Source organism: Primulina huaijiensis, chromosome 2 (assembly GCF_012295235.1).
Source record: "Primulina huaijiensis isolate GDHJ02 chromosome 2, ASM1229523v2, whole genome shotgun sequence".
In the NCBI taxonomy this organism is placed as follows: Eukaryota; Viridiplantae; Streptophyta; class Magnoliopsida; order Lamiales; family Gesneriaceae; genus Primulina; species Primulina huaijiensis.
This window is the reverse complement of record NC_133307.1, coordinates 10,330,375-10,345,646: the sequence shown is the minus strand read 5'-3', so window position 1 is coordinate 10,345,646 and position 15,272 is coordinate 10,330,375.

Sequence of the window (15,272 nt, the reverse complement as noted above, 5' to 3'; positions counted from 1 at the left end):
ATTTTATATTAAAGTTTGGGATTTTTCGGGATTAAAACACCGTCAAAAAGATTAATTAAAGATAAATCAAAAAGACTCGTTTTTAAGCTAAATAAAATTATGAGAATTTTAATTTAAGCTTAAATAAATATTTGGGACATGTTAGAGTCAATGAAATCAATAAAAAGTCAAAAACGTAAAATGTCACGTCCAGGGGTAAAACGGTCTTTTTACACCTGAAAATTAGTAAACGTCATGGCAGTGCTCTGAAAGCTGTTTGTATGCTATTATGATTATTTCAAATGTTTATTAACTGTTACATGCTAACTTATGATTTTTAAATGTCCATGGATTTTTATGATTAAAGGTTGACATTTAAAAGACGTGTTGCATGCTTGGTTTCAAAACAAAAAATATATGGTATGCATGATTTTTATAAAGTGATGAAAATGTAAAACGTTGAAGGAAGTGAAGTCTTTGTGACTTTAATGATGTTATGTTGGAGATATCGTGAGGGTTATGGTCTCAGTGGGAGCCCGATGATCGTATTTCCAGCTACACCATTGAGGATATGAGGATAAGAATGGGGATATCGTGAGGGAAAAGGCCCCAGAAGGAGCCCATTTATGGGAAAAGGCTTAGAGGGAGTCCGACGATCGTATTTCAATTCGATGAGGATATGCCAGGGCTTAGTTGACCGGTGAGAGTGTCGCTGATGTCCCCCGCCGCCCAGTACTGTGGTTACATTTAGATAGATCCATAGACTTTTTGAGGATTGAGGAAAGTCACAATTAACGATCTGAATTCAACAACGGAAAAGGAAAATGATATGATCATGATAAAAGGTTTTCTGTTATGTTTTGAGGAAAAGGAAAAGATTAAGGTTCATGTTATGCATGTCATGAAAATGTTATTTTTACGTAAAAGTATTTTCACTGTTGCATGTGGTTTTATACGTATTATTTGATATCAAGATAATGGTGTGTTGAGTCTTTAGACTCACTAGGTCTGATGGATGCAGGTAATGATGATGTTAATGTTACGGGAGGCCTTGATGGTTGATTTTGCTTTAATGTAGGTGCACACAACTCGAGGACTAGCGCTTCTAATTTTTTCCGCATTTATGATATATGATTCATGATTCACGTTAAAGATTTTAACACTATTTATTTATGTTTTTGAGTTATTTTGAGAGGTTTAGTATGCGCTATACTTTTCAAATTTATTGCTTTTTATGTTTGGTAAAACATTTGACGATTTTATTTTATGACTCTTTCACTTGATTTTTAAAATACTAGTTGGTTGATGTTTTATTTTAAGGGGTAAAATATTTTATAAAAATACCTTTATGACGTATGTATATGGCCGAAATAGTGAGTGAGGAAAAAAAATTTCTAGTACTTTTTAAGCAATAAAAAGGGCAAACGTTTAACGTAGCATTCAGACTATTCTTTAAGAGCGATTCAGTAATATACTGTAAGGTATTGAAAAACTTAGAGTTTTAGTTTGACAGTGTATAAGTCCAACTGAAGTAGATTATTACAATCTATTGTAATACATCAAAGTCTTTTAGTGAAAAACCTATCTTTGAGATAGAAGAGGTGATGTCGGAGCATTTGAAGATTTCGAACAGCTATAAAAATCGTGTGTTCTATTTTGTTATTTATTCAGTTCTTACAGTACCTCACCCTTAGTACTCAATCTATATTTCAGTTTAATTCCGCACTAACATTAGTTGACTTATTTATATCTACAAACAATATTTCAGGATCAGTTCAATTAAATAATTGATTCATAATCAAAAGATTGCAAAAAGCCAGAGTGTTTATTCAATCCTCTTCTAAACACTCGAACTGCATTAATCAATCTTATCAAGTGGTATCAGAGCAGTTAATCTTGTCTTGAATACTCTCACACGCTCAAACTAAAAATCATGTCGTCATTCAACAAAATCCCCATGTTCTTCAGAGAAGAGTTTGATGATTGAAAAATCAGAATGCAGTATCATTTAGCTGCTCAGGACGATAACATGTGGTACATTATAACTGACGGACCCATGAAGATTATGGAAGGTAACACAGTTGTTGCTCTTACTGATGGAGCACCACATCGTATAGAAAAGACATGTGATGAGTGGACTTCAGAAGATAAAAGAAAGGAAAACTTGGATAATGTTGTCAAGGACATCTTGTACAAGAAATTGGATAAAAACACATTCAGCAAAATTAAAATGTGTAAATCTGCTAAGGAAATTTGAGAGAAGCTGATTCAGTTGTGTGAAGGAAATGAGCAGACCAAGGAAAACAAACTTTCAGTTGATGTTCAGAAGTTCGATAATATCAAGATGAAAGTCGGACAATCAATGAGTGAATTCAATGAAAGAGTAAGTTGCATTGTAAACAAACTGAATGCACAAGGAAGAGAGCACTCAAACAAAGAGATTTCCTTAAAAGAGATGTGTGGCCTTCCTAAAGAATTGGATGTCAAAACTATGGCCATTAGAGAATCGAAAGATCTGAATAAGGTGGAGCTACATAACTTATTTGCAGGCTTAAAAGCCTACGAGTTTGAAATGCAAACTAGAGAAGACCAGCCAATAGTTCCATCAGTGACAACAACTCTAAGTGCACTGAAACTGGAACCAACAGTTTCAGTTGATAAGTCAGCGGAACAACTGAGCACTGACGTAATGTCATTGTTTGTAAAGAAATTTGAAAAGTTTATGAGAAAGAACCAAGGTTCCTTCCATAGAAACTATCATAGAAATGAATCAAAGGAGGAACCAAATGCGTGCTTCAACTACGGAATAACTGGTTACTTCATTGATGATTTTCCAAAGCCAAAAAAAAAAAAGACAACAAAAGATCAGTTGAAAATGGTAAAAAGCCCTTCGAACAAAAAAGAATATTCAAGGATGAGAAGAAGTCATCCAGAAGAAAGCATGCCACATTGGTTGCTGAAGATAATAAGTAAAGTGGGCTGAAACTGACAGCGAAGCATCGGAAACCGAGAGCTCAAGCAGCTCCAGTGAAGAAGAAGAGGTTAAATGACTCATGGCTGATGATGCAGAGCTAGAGTTCAGCAGCGATCAGGTGTTTGACTTCAATTCTATTGATTTCCGACGAGAAAAACTCATTTCCACACTGCATGATATGGCTAATGAGTACTGCAATCTAGCTATCTCCTTTGAAGAAGCTAAGGCTAAGCAAAATGATCTCTCAAATGACACGGCTGATAGTATAAAATCTGTTGAAAGCCTAAATGTCAAAGAGGAAATTGCTAAGCTGATAGCTGAGAATAATGAAAGTAATTATTTGATTCAGTAGCTGATATCAGAAAATTCTAGACTGACTGAAATAATTCAAGCTTGGAATAAGTCGTCAGTCACGCTGACTAAAATGCAAGGGTCACAAAAACCAATTGGAGATAAGACTGTTCTGGGCTTCAATAGCCAAGATGATCCCTCAACTAGCTGTACAATGCCAAAACTGAATACGAGTAAAGGGAAGTATATTCACTTTGTTAAATCAGTATTGGCACATAAAAATCCTAAGTTCAGTAAACCGGTTGAGAAACCAACTGAAAATATGAACAAGGCAAAACGACACGGAATTGGGTACAGCCCCAAGAGTTCAAATGTATCAAGCAACTAGTCACCCAAGAGGTCTAGTTATGGTAAACAAAACTCCGCAAGAGGGTATTATAATAACTATTATAATAGCAATCATGTTCAAAAACGCTATGGATAAACAATAAGGATAAATGAGCACAAACACATGTTGTATCATCCTCACTGCACTCACCTGTCACACACAAGTTAGGGAAGGTTATCTGGAACACAAAAACTGGTAGTTCAATTCAACTGATCCAAATCTGGGTTCCCAAAGGATTAATCAGTTATTTGGGTACCAAATTTATTCATTATTTGTGATTGCAGGTTACAGGTAAACTGATCAAAGATTCAATTTGGTATTTGAACAGTGGATGTTCAAGACACATGACTGTAAACGCTGAACTGAAAGATCAACTGATCAAATATTTGGTCCCAAGATCAGTTTTGGAGACGCTTCACAAGGTAAAATTGTGGGTAAGGGTAAGCTTATCAATGATAATATTATTATTGCTGTAACGTCCCGAAAATTTGAAGATCCACGTGAACCACATGCATGCAAGTTATTTAATTTATTTGGTATTTTATTAAATTTCTTTAGAGCATTAAATGTATGTTTATTTCATTAATTTGTTTTTTAATTCATGAATTATTTAAAGATTCATGCATTATGATTTTAAGTTGCATTTCGCGCTCGAACGAGGAACGGAGACCCGAGATAATCAGGAAAATTTTTTTATGGAATAGTTATTTTAATTATTTAATATGAGGTGTTTTTAAGTATGATTTTTGAAAATGGACATTTGTTGGGTATTTTTACCCATCGGGTTATATTTTTAATCGTTACGCAATTTTTAACGATTCAGGAGACTTTTTGAGGGCTCGGACAATATTTTCTAAAACGTACCCAAACGAAATATTTTTCAGGAGTATGTTTGGATTTGATGGGTTTATTTTATGGCTTAATGGTCTTGAAACCCTTTTAAACCATTTAATTTGAAATGAAGGCCCATTAGTGCATAATAATCCACTTAATTACCACCTAAACTAAAGCTTAAACCTAAAATACATCATTAGTTGCCCACACTCACCTTTTAGCAGCTTCTGTCACGATTTTTTCAGCAAAAATTCAAGTAAGCCTCGGCCATGGGTGATTTCTTCATGGAGGCTTCAACCCTCCTCTCAGTTTCACGTCCCACGCGCGTATATTCAAGCTTTTGATCTTAAAAACGCTAAGGCACGTTTGTATCATCTTTTACTCTTCATTCACACCATATTATTGCTGTTATATGTGTATATGCATGAGGATTATTTTCGGTTAGCATGTGAAATCGTTTTTTATGCGTGTATTGTCACGATTTTTGCATTCGTGCGATGTATTCTCACGTTTTCTTTTTTTGGTGTAAGGGGGCTGTCGAGTTTGTTGTCAAGGGGCTGTTCAAGTTGAAAATAATGGTATCATAGGGCTGGAGTATGATGTGGGGCGAGTTTATACATAGGCCGAAGGGTTCAACTTGTTTGCTTGAGTTCCGTTTCACAAAACCTGTCACCCTCTATTATTTCGAATTCTGCGACTTATATCATGGTTTTCTGGAACTGTGTTCGACATATGATTTATAGCACTCTGTGTTATCTTCGATTAGATAGTAAATTTGTAATTTTCTGATTAGAAGCGAGGGAGATATGATTTTTATTGTAAAACTTCACAAGATGTGAAATTTCTGTGTCACAAAACCCGTCACCCTCTGTTATTTCGAATTCTGCGACTTATAAGTTTGTTTTCTGGAAACGTGTTCAACATATGATTTATAGCACTCTGTGTTATATTCGATTCTATAGTAAATTCGTAATTTAATTATAAGAAACGAAGGACATATGATTTTTTATCATAAAACCACACAAGCTGTGAAATTTCTGTGTCACAAAACCCGTCACCCTCTATTATTTCGAATTCTGCGACTTATAAGTTTTTTTTTCTCAAATGTGTTCAACATATGATTTATAGCACTCTTTGTTACTTCGATTCGATAGCAAATTTGTAATTTTTTGATAAGAAACAAGGGAGATATGATTTTTATGATAAAATCGCTCAAGCTGTGAAAATTTGTGTGCATACGCTGGAGATTTCCAGTAAACTTGGGGCTTGTTTCGTGGGTCATAATTGGTCTGGAAGGGGTGGTTTAGAGGCTGGTCATGTAGGTTTAAGTCACAAATTAAGTTGGGAAAAATTCGGTTGAAATTCGGGTTGATTCGGGACCCCGGTCCAAGTTTTAAAACGAATCGTTTTAGTTTTGAAACGGGCTCGAGTTTACATCTATGAAATGATTTTAAAAATATTTTGGGATGTTTTAAGGAGTTTGGTAAACTTTGGGTTGAAATTTAGAGGTCCAGGGGTAAATGGCCATTTTGGGTTTCCAGGGGCAAAATAGTCATTTTGCACCCGAGTCGAGTTTTTAGTCATGGAAGCACCCCGAGCACAAATTTATCGTGCTTTTAAATTTTTATGCATCACGATCACGATTTTTATGAACTTATGAAATATACGTTGCATGCTTGATTTTAAGAAAATTTACGCATGTGCATGATTTTGATAAGTGATGTAAATGATGATGTTTTGAAGGATGGGAATTAGTTGTGGCTATCGAAGTATATGTAAATGCTTAAGGCGTATATGTAATTGATGATGATGAGGCTTAGGCACAATGGATGGGTAACACTGTCACTGATGTCTGACAGCCGCTATGTACCGCGGTTCTATGTATGATGGATCTATCGTAAATGATGAATGATGTACGACAATCACAACTAATGAACTGAATTCACCAAATGATGAATGATGATAATGATGAACAAAGAATGATGTTATTGATGAGCTGTTTTGACATGTAATGATTTCATATGGCACGTCTGAATTTACGCTTTTTAAGTTCATGAAAGGTATGTTGATTACAGTATATTTTCACTGCTATGTACTATGTATATGTACTTTTTATTTCTAGTACAGGTGTGTTGAGTGTTTAGACTCATTAAGCGTGTGTGATGCAGGTGAGCATGTTTATGAGGGGACTGGAGGTGCCGAACTCTGAGTCTGCAGGACTGGATGTGCATGCACGACACAAGGACCACATTTCTTCCGCACATGATGTTTTTATGAGTTTTGAGAGTACATGAGTATTTTATACATTGGTTTTGTTATGATGTTGGTTTTAAGATTTTTACTCGTTATGTTACGCTTTTTCTTTTGGTCGAGTCTAGCCATTTTATCTGCACTGTTTTAAGTTATTAAACATTTATGATTATTTTTAAATTGTATGTTTTTCAGTAGGGTTGCATGCATGCAAAATGTTTAAGTGCGTATTTACAAAAATGTGAGCTCTAAAAAAAAACCGCATTTTAGTTAAGTGGATGTTTCAATTGATGACGTCTTACTTGTTGATAATTTAAAATATAATTTAATCAACATCGGTCAATTATGCGATCATAATCATTCAGTTGAATTTAGTAAACATGCATGTACTGTCAAAAAATGCAATTGGTGATATCATTATAACTTGAAATAGATGTGGAAACGCATACAAAGTAAGTTGGAGCAATCAACTCGAGGAACCAGTTTGTTTTGTAGCCTCAAATCAATCTCAGAAATGGCTATGACATAAAATATTAAACCACTTAAAATAAAGTCATTGCACAACTGAGCAAACACGAAATGGTAACTAGTTTGCCAAACTCTGAGTTTTTGAAAGATAAAATTTCTTTTGCTTGTCAGTTCGGGAAGCAAGTGAGATCATCTTTCAAAAAATAAAAGAAGTAAATATTTTACCCGATGCTTAGAACTGATACATATGGACTTGTTTGGTCCAATACAAGTCATGAGCTTAGGGGGAATGAAATACTCATTAGTGATTGTTGATGATTTCTCAAAATTTATCTGGGTAATTTTTCTTACTCAAAAGATGATGGGCATTTAAATGAACGTGTAGCAACCCTTTGTGATGCGCTTTAAAGTCGTGAGGCCTCGGGCCAAAGCGTACAATATGACAAGTGGGCTGGGCCGTGACATTTGGTATCTGAGCGACTCCGCGTGAGTTTTGGATGGTGGGGCAAACCTCAGCGAGGACGCTGAGTTCCGAAATGGGAGGGTGAAGGCCCTTAGGCAAAATCCCACATTGCTAAACCATGGGAGAGATGTTAGGCATTTAAACGAGCGCGTAGCAACCTCTTGTGACATGTTTTAAAGCCTTGAAGCCTCGAACAAAAGCGGACAATATCACAAATGAGCTAGGCCGTGACGCGAGAAGTCCCAAAAATATTGTAAGGCCATTAGCTAAAAAAAGAAAAAGTAAATGGGCATACTCCAATTCTGAATCCTCTGATTCAGAAATCCATTCCAGTGAAAGAGATGCTGAACAAATTAAATGTCTTATGGCCAATGTTGATTCAGACATAACTACTGATGAAGTATTCAATTTTGAATCAGATGAATTTACACGACCTGATTTAGTTAAAGCATTGCATCACATGGTTGAGGAGTACACTCAAATATTTCTTAATCATTCGAGGAAGTCAAAGATGAAAACCAGAGCTATACTGATCAAATCATAAGTCCACTTTTTCACAAGAGGATATTTGTAGTGATCTTGAATCAGAGATGATTAAGTTCAAGACTGAGAACGAAAGAGTGAATGTAAATTACTAGGAACTGCTGATTGAGAATCAAAAGCTGTCTTTACTAGTAGATGAATGAAATAAGTATTCTGTTTATGTCACGTCCCGAAAATTCGAAGGTTTAAGTGAACCACATGCATGCAAGATTATCAAATTTCTTATGTATTTTAAATAAATTGTTTTATTTGCATTTATTAAATGTGGTAGGCTTGTTTACATATTTTAAATATGGTTTTCTACTAGAATGCATAAAAATGTGTTTTAAAGGTTATTTGAGATGCAATTGAGGAACGGAGACTGGGGACCAAATTAGGGAAAATATTTTATTAAATAGTTTTTTTTAATGGTTTAATGTATGATGTATTTTAAATGAAATTTTTGAAAATGAGGTGTTTTATATGCCGAGTCGTATTTTTAAATGGTATTCGATTTTCGACGAAAATATGAACTTTTCGATAACTCTGCTATTATTTTCACAAACTTTCCTAAAAAAAATATTTTAAATAATTACTAAAAGGCTTAATGGGCCTAATATACCTTGATTAATGGGCCTAGACTTACACTTGTATTTTAATTAATAAATAAAGGCCTTCAACTCTAACCTAAATATACTAAAACTCACGCACACTTCACTCGAAACCCTACTAGGACTCTTCATCAGCAAGAAGCACACACAACACAAATTGGGAGGAAATTTATGCAAGGTTTGAACAAAAAAAAATCCCGCAAGCTTCCTCCCTCGTCTCCCCGCCGACGTTCTTCGCATCCCCAGCTGTTTTGTGTGTGTAATATACGCAAAAGCATGCATTAACGTTCTTTCAAACATCTTTCACAGCATATTATGTATATTTGGTTAACTTTGCATGAAAAATTTGTTGCAAAAGATTTATTTTTGTTTTGGGCATATGTCACTACAAGAAAATACACATTCAACAACACATCAAAGACAACGGTTTTTATTAAAACCGTTGTGTTTTTTCATATAACAACGGTTTCAACAAAAACCGTTGTCGTAGCCTAAAAAAACCTGCTTAAAGACAACGTTTTTTTAGAAACCGTTGTCTTTAATGTGTCTACGAAAACGGTTTTTAAAAACCGTTGTCTAAAATCATTTTTTTGGGCTACAACAATGGTTTTAACAACCGTTGTCTATGAGCGTTTTTTTAGGCTACGACAACGGTTTTTAAAAACCGTTGTCTATGAATGTGTTTTTTTGGGGCTACGACAATGGTTTTTTAAAAACCGTTGTCTATATGTGTTTATGACAAGGGTCAAAGACAACGGTTTGTGTAAACTGTTGTCTTAGCTAGTTTTTGTAGAACTACGACAATGTTTTAAAAAAACGTTGTCGTTTTTTAATTTTTTTTGGTTAAAGACAACGGTTTTTGAAACACCGTTGTCATTGTTCTAAATTTTTTAAAAAAATCGGCAAATATGGCAACGGTTTTATGAAACCGTCGGTATAGTTAGCGACGATTTTAAAACAACCGTCGCATTTTTAATTTAGCGACGGTTTCGAAAGCCGTCGCTAATTTTAAATTAGCGACAGTTTTACAAAACTGTCTCTATTAACACCGTCGCTAATTTAAAAATTACGACATTTGTTAAATAACCGTCGCTAATAGCGACAGTTTGATAAAAATCGTCGCTATTAGCAACGATTTAATCCAAAACCGTCGCTAATGGCGACGGTTAAACCAAAAACCGTCGTAAATTTTCTATAAATATCCGCGTCCTTGTTCATTTTTCTTCGCACAATAAATTTTTCTCCCTTCCAAAAAATATTTCTCTCTTCCACAAATTAATTTCGCTTCTAAGAGTTAAGATTATAAATATTATTATTATAACAAAGATTGTAAGTTTTTTTTTATAATTATTAAATTATAAATTATTTTTTTATTTTCCGTAAAACATTAGCGACGGAATTTATATGCAAAAACCGTCGCTAATTAGCGACGTTTTTCTTAGAAACACCGTCGCAATATTTAGTTTAACAACGATTTTTCAATGCTACGACANATAATTATTAAATTATAAATTATTTTTTTATTTTCCGTAAAACATTAGCGACGGAATTTATATGCAAAAACCGTCGCTAATTAGCGACGTTTTTCTTAGAAACACCGTCGCAATATTTAGTTTAACAACGATTTTTCAATGCTACGACAACGATTTTTCACCGTCGTCTTTAGACGTGTACGATAACGATTTTTCACCGTTGTTTTTTAGCGTACCCTTTAACCACAGGACCTTTAACAACGGTTTTACAAGACCTACGACAACGGTTTTTCACCGTCGTCTTTTGACGTCTACGACAACGGTTTTTAACCATTGTATTTGACCGCACCCTTTAACCACAGGGCCTTTAACAACTGTTTTATTTGACCTACGACAACGGTTAAAACCGTTGCCTTTTGCTTTTTTTTTGTAGTGTGTGCATATAACTCATGTTTTTGTGATCCAAACCTTAATGTATTATTGTTTGAGGAGCTGCCACCTTAGGGACACAAAAATGTGATGAGTTTAAGAAGGTTTGAGGGCCTAGATAAGCTGACATAAGGGATGGACATGGAGGAGGAAGAGGTTGCAAGAAAATAGAATCCTTGTGAACAAGGACTCGTAGGCTAGGGCTTCCTAGGGCATGCGGCTGCTTGCGGCTGTTAAGGGTACGTCCAAGGGTCTTAGGAGGTTCGTGCTAGTGTCTTAGATAGGTTGCACGAAGTCTGGAGCGAGGGCTAGATCAGATGAAGCCAAGGAACACATGGAACAAGGGTTTAATGATGGGCTAGGGGGCGGATTTGGGTGATTAAGCAGGGAGGCTGCGCGGAGCTCTTCCTTGGTGAAGGTCTAGGCTTGTGAGTGTCCTAGCCTTGAGCACAAATTTTCGTAGCTTGAGCGAGTTTACAATAAAAATCATATCTCTCTCATTTCTTATCAGAAAATTACGAATTTACTGCCAAATCGAAGATAACACATAGTACTATAAATCATATGCTGAAAACATTTTTAGAAAACCAACTTATAAGTCTCAAAATTTAAAATAACAGAAGGTGATGGATTTTGTGACACAGAAATTTTTACAGCTTGAGCAATCCCACAAAAATGATTATAACGCACTTGCTTCTTGTCTAAAAATGACGAATTTACTGTCAAATCAAAGGTATAAAAAATTTCTACGTTTTATATGTTGAATGTGTTTCTAGAAAATTGACCAAAAATTCTCAGTATTCGAAAAGACAGCAGACTCGGTTTTTTAGATCCAAAATTTTGAACCAAAATGGTATCAAACATTTTTGCTCAAACCTTTGCATAACATAGACATGTTTTTCATACAGTATACATCAAAATAATTACTATGACAAGATCGATGCAAAAATGAAAGAATATACATGTCTTTGATCTTTAAAACTCACGATACAACGAATAACGAAGCGACGCGGTGCGAGAAGCGATCCGAGCGACTTGGGTCACGATTTTTCTACTAAAATCAACGTGCGGTTGCTGAAATTTTGAAGGAGAAAGGTGGAATTGGGGCTCTTGAAGAAAGAACATAAGAACCATCCAAATTCTCTCCAAAAAGAAATTAATGAAAGGGTGCAAGAGATGTGTATGTATGCAAAGGCCAAGAGTGTGTGTGTATTTGTGCATGTGTGGGTGAGTGTAACGTGTGTGTGTTAATGGGGGGTGGGTTAGTGGGGTATTAATAGTTTAATTGATAATTAACTTGCTAATTAAGAATACTAACCCACTATTAACTTTACTAAAAATCTCATTATTTAGAATAAAATACTCAAGTGATAATTTTGAAGTTTTAAAATCTTAAAAATCACCTAATATTAAAATTAGTCTTTAAAATACTTAAAACTTCATAAATCATTTAAAATACTAATTATATTGACTAGAAATAAAATACCACATTTTTCGTAAATTGTCTAAATCGTCGCGAATCTCTTTTCCCGATCCTGTATCGAATATTCCCCTGAAACATGAAACTCAATAAAACATTTTAACGTGTATCAAGAAACATAAATAATTTAAAATAATGCAAATCATAAGTCATGCACCGTTAAAAATCATTTTAAACTTAAAAATATAATTTAACAATTTAAATAATTGCATGGATTTTACGTGTACTGATTTTGGGCTCTACAATTACAGCCTTCAGGGCACTGCCATGACGCCTAATATTTTTCAGGTGTAAAATGATGATTTTACCCCTAGAAGTACAACTTTTCGTATTTATCCTTAGACATCAAAACGACGTCCCAAATAATTCCACACTTAAGATATAACCTTAAAAAACTCCTATAATTGTTCCTTAGGCTTAAAACTTAGTTTTTCGATAGATTCCTCGATTTGTTATTAAACTTCGATGTACATCTCGATTTTGACTCGTATTGACTCGAAACTTAACCAAAACTTACCAAACTTGAACCAAAGCTTCACAACACCTAAATAAACAATATTGAACCAGATTCAATCCTACTAAGTCCCTTGAACATGTCAAGGAAGCTACTGAACTTTTCTGCACATGGAGTCCTAGTTCTAGTATGATTCAATCTTATGCTATTTCGACTCCAGCCTTTAACCACTCGGTCCAGACCCTAGTCAACCATCCTAGGACCCTCACTGAACCCTCTAGGACCCTCTCGGATCAGCCCCCACTGCTCATGCACGTAAACGTGCAGGGCCCATCTTCAAACGCACAGGCGCGGCTCTAACGAGTCCTAGCCGCGTCCAACTCTCCTCCAGCCCCTTCCAGCTTCGCGTGATCCGTCTTGATTGCATTATTCGTTGGGATCTTCTGAATCTTTGCTGCTTTGGTTAGGGCAGCATGTACAAAGTGTTCCAACGAATCTCTCGATGTTTTCAAGTATGTTCAACGTACAAAAGAAAAATATTTTATGTTTTTGAGGTATGCAATGTTAGAGTAGATGCCCTGGAAGCCAACTGTTGGCTAGGGATTTTATTGACTCAGTTGTAATTAACAATCTTTATTTTAATATAATTCATTATTTCATGGTTTGTTATTTCTTTATCTGTATACCATATTATCAAACATAGATAAGGACCTTGATTATACTTTAAAACAAATGAATCGTAATTCGATGTTGAAACTCGTTTGTAAACACTGTATGATCTAAATTCGTTCCTAGTCGATTCAGCCGCCTAAAACATGGATAAAGGTCGCTTGAGCTCGAGACTAGCATCTGTGATGTTGTGTACTGCGTTTCTTGGTAAGGGCATAGAGATGTCCAAACATGCAGATGGGTAGTCATATGATGATTATACCGAACAACCCTCCCTCGGAATTTCCAAGTGGTTATCATTCATCGAAAGGATAAGTCTGTGGTTATGACTGTACACCATTAGTCCTTACGACCCGAGACAACACTGAGGCTCTATATGCTAGTGCTGTGCTTTGACTCTTTTACTGGCTCCAGGAGAGTCATCAGGTGGCGAGGTTGGGTACAGTTGCGAAACATATAGGAACCAATGCATTGTAATCGGGGATTCACCGCTCACCTGCGGGTGTGGATATCCTATGTGACCTGATGAAATTATAGTGCATGAAATCTCTGGCCAGAGTATGAGATGTATGTTAGAGAAGGAGTTCTCGAACGGTACATGCGATGCCACTATTTATAGTTATCACATAGTTATCGAATTAATATGCAACCCTCGATGAACCAATGGTTGCAGATTCGATCGGGATATATGTGATGAAGGGACCATACTGTACATTAATCATAATCGACTGGTTCTTGCTGGCACTATCAGCGATACCTAGGGGATCATGGGGCGATGCTACTAGATGCTCTTACCATGATCCGATGGGTGCAATCAGAAATGAATTCTGACATTCTTGATCAAGGTGTTGATGAAAAGAATGTGGCTAACTAGGGTAAGCCCTAATAAAGGATTATCTCCTGAATCACAAAGTGTTGTGAACCCACGGCTAGCTGTATCGCTGAACCATTGAGGGTCACACAAGTACTTGATCATTTGTTCCCGTTGAGAGAATAAATTCAAGAAGTTGAATTTATATTATATAGTAAATTCAAGGAGTTGAATTTATGATAATTAAATTTTGAGAGAATAAATTCAAAGAGTTGAACTTATAAAATTTGAGAATTTAATTTATTAAACTCAAATGTTGGGTTTATTAGATATTAAATTTTGGAGGTGATATAAATTCAAGGAGTTGAATTTATAATTTAAATAATAAATTCAAATGTTGAATTTATAATGAATTTAATTAATTAAGCTCAAAAGTTGAGTTGATTAAATATTAAATTAAATATAGTGGGAGTATGTTTAATGGGCTTGTAGAAGTACAAGTCCAACATATTAAATAATTAAAGTTATTAATGGACTTTGATTAATTAATTAAACTAGTTGGACTAGCCCAATTAATTAATAAGCCCATTAATGTTAATTATGGAATTTAGGTCAAGACTATTGTTTTTAAGAAAAATAAACAAAAGAAAAAATTGATCTAGCCTCCACTAAGATTCCAAGAGTGATTTACGTGAATCAAATCTCCCAATCCTCCAAATTTTTTGGCCACTTTTCAAGAAAAAGAAATTTGAGTCCTCTCAAATTTTTGATCTCAACGTAAAAACTTCTTTCAAATATTCTAGTGCTATTTGAAAGAGGAACAAAACTTCTGGTCGTGGACTTGATAGAAGGAGACTCGAAGAAAGTTCGTAGAGAATTCATCAAGAGCTATCTCCGTTAACCCCGGAATAGTCGGAGCCAAGTGATTTAATTCACAAAGGTATAATTTTCTAACGCCCTATGAATGTTTGATTCAGAAAACCATAAGAACGCCCAATCAAATATATTTTGATTGTCAAAATAAAATAAAAATTTTAAAACTTCCGCTGCGTTTGGGCGTGTGGAAAACCGAGATCCAACATGCTAAATGTCTTGTGACCAATTATGAACGGGTTTGGAAGTCGGCGAACATGGCCGAGGACCTCTCCACCCCGGTAACGTATGACCGGGTTTGATC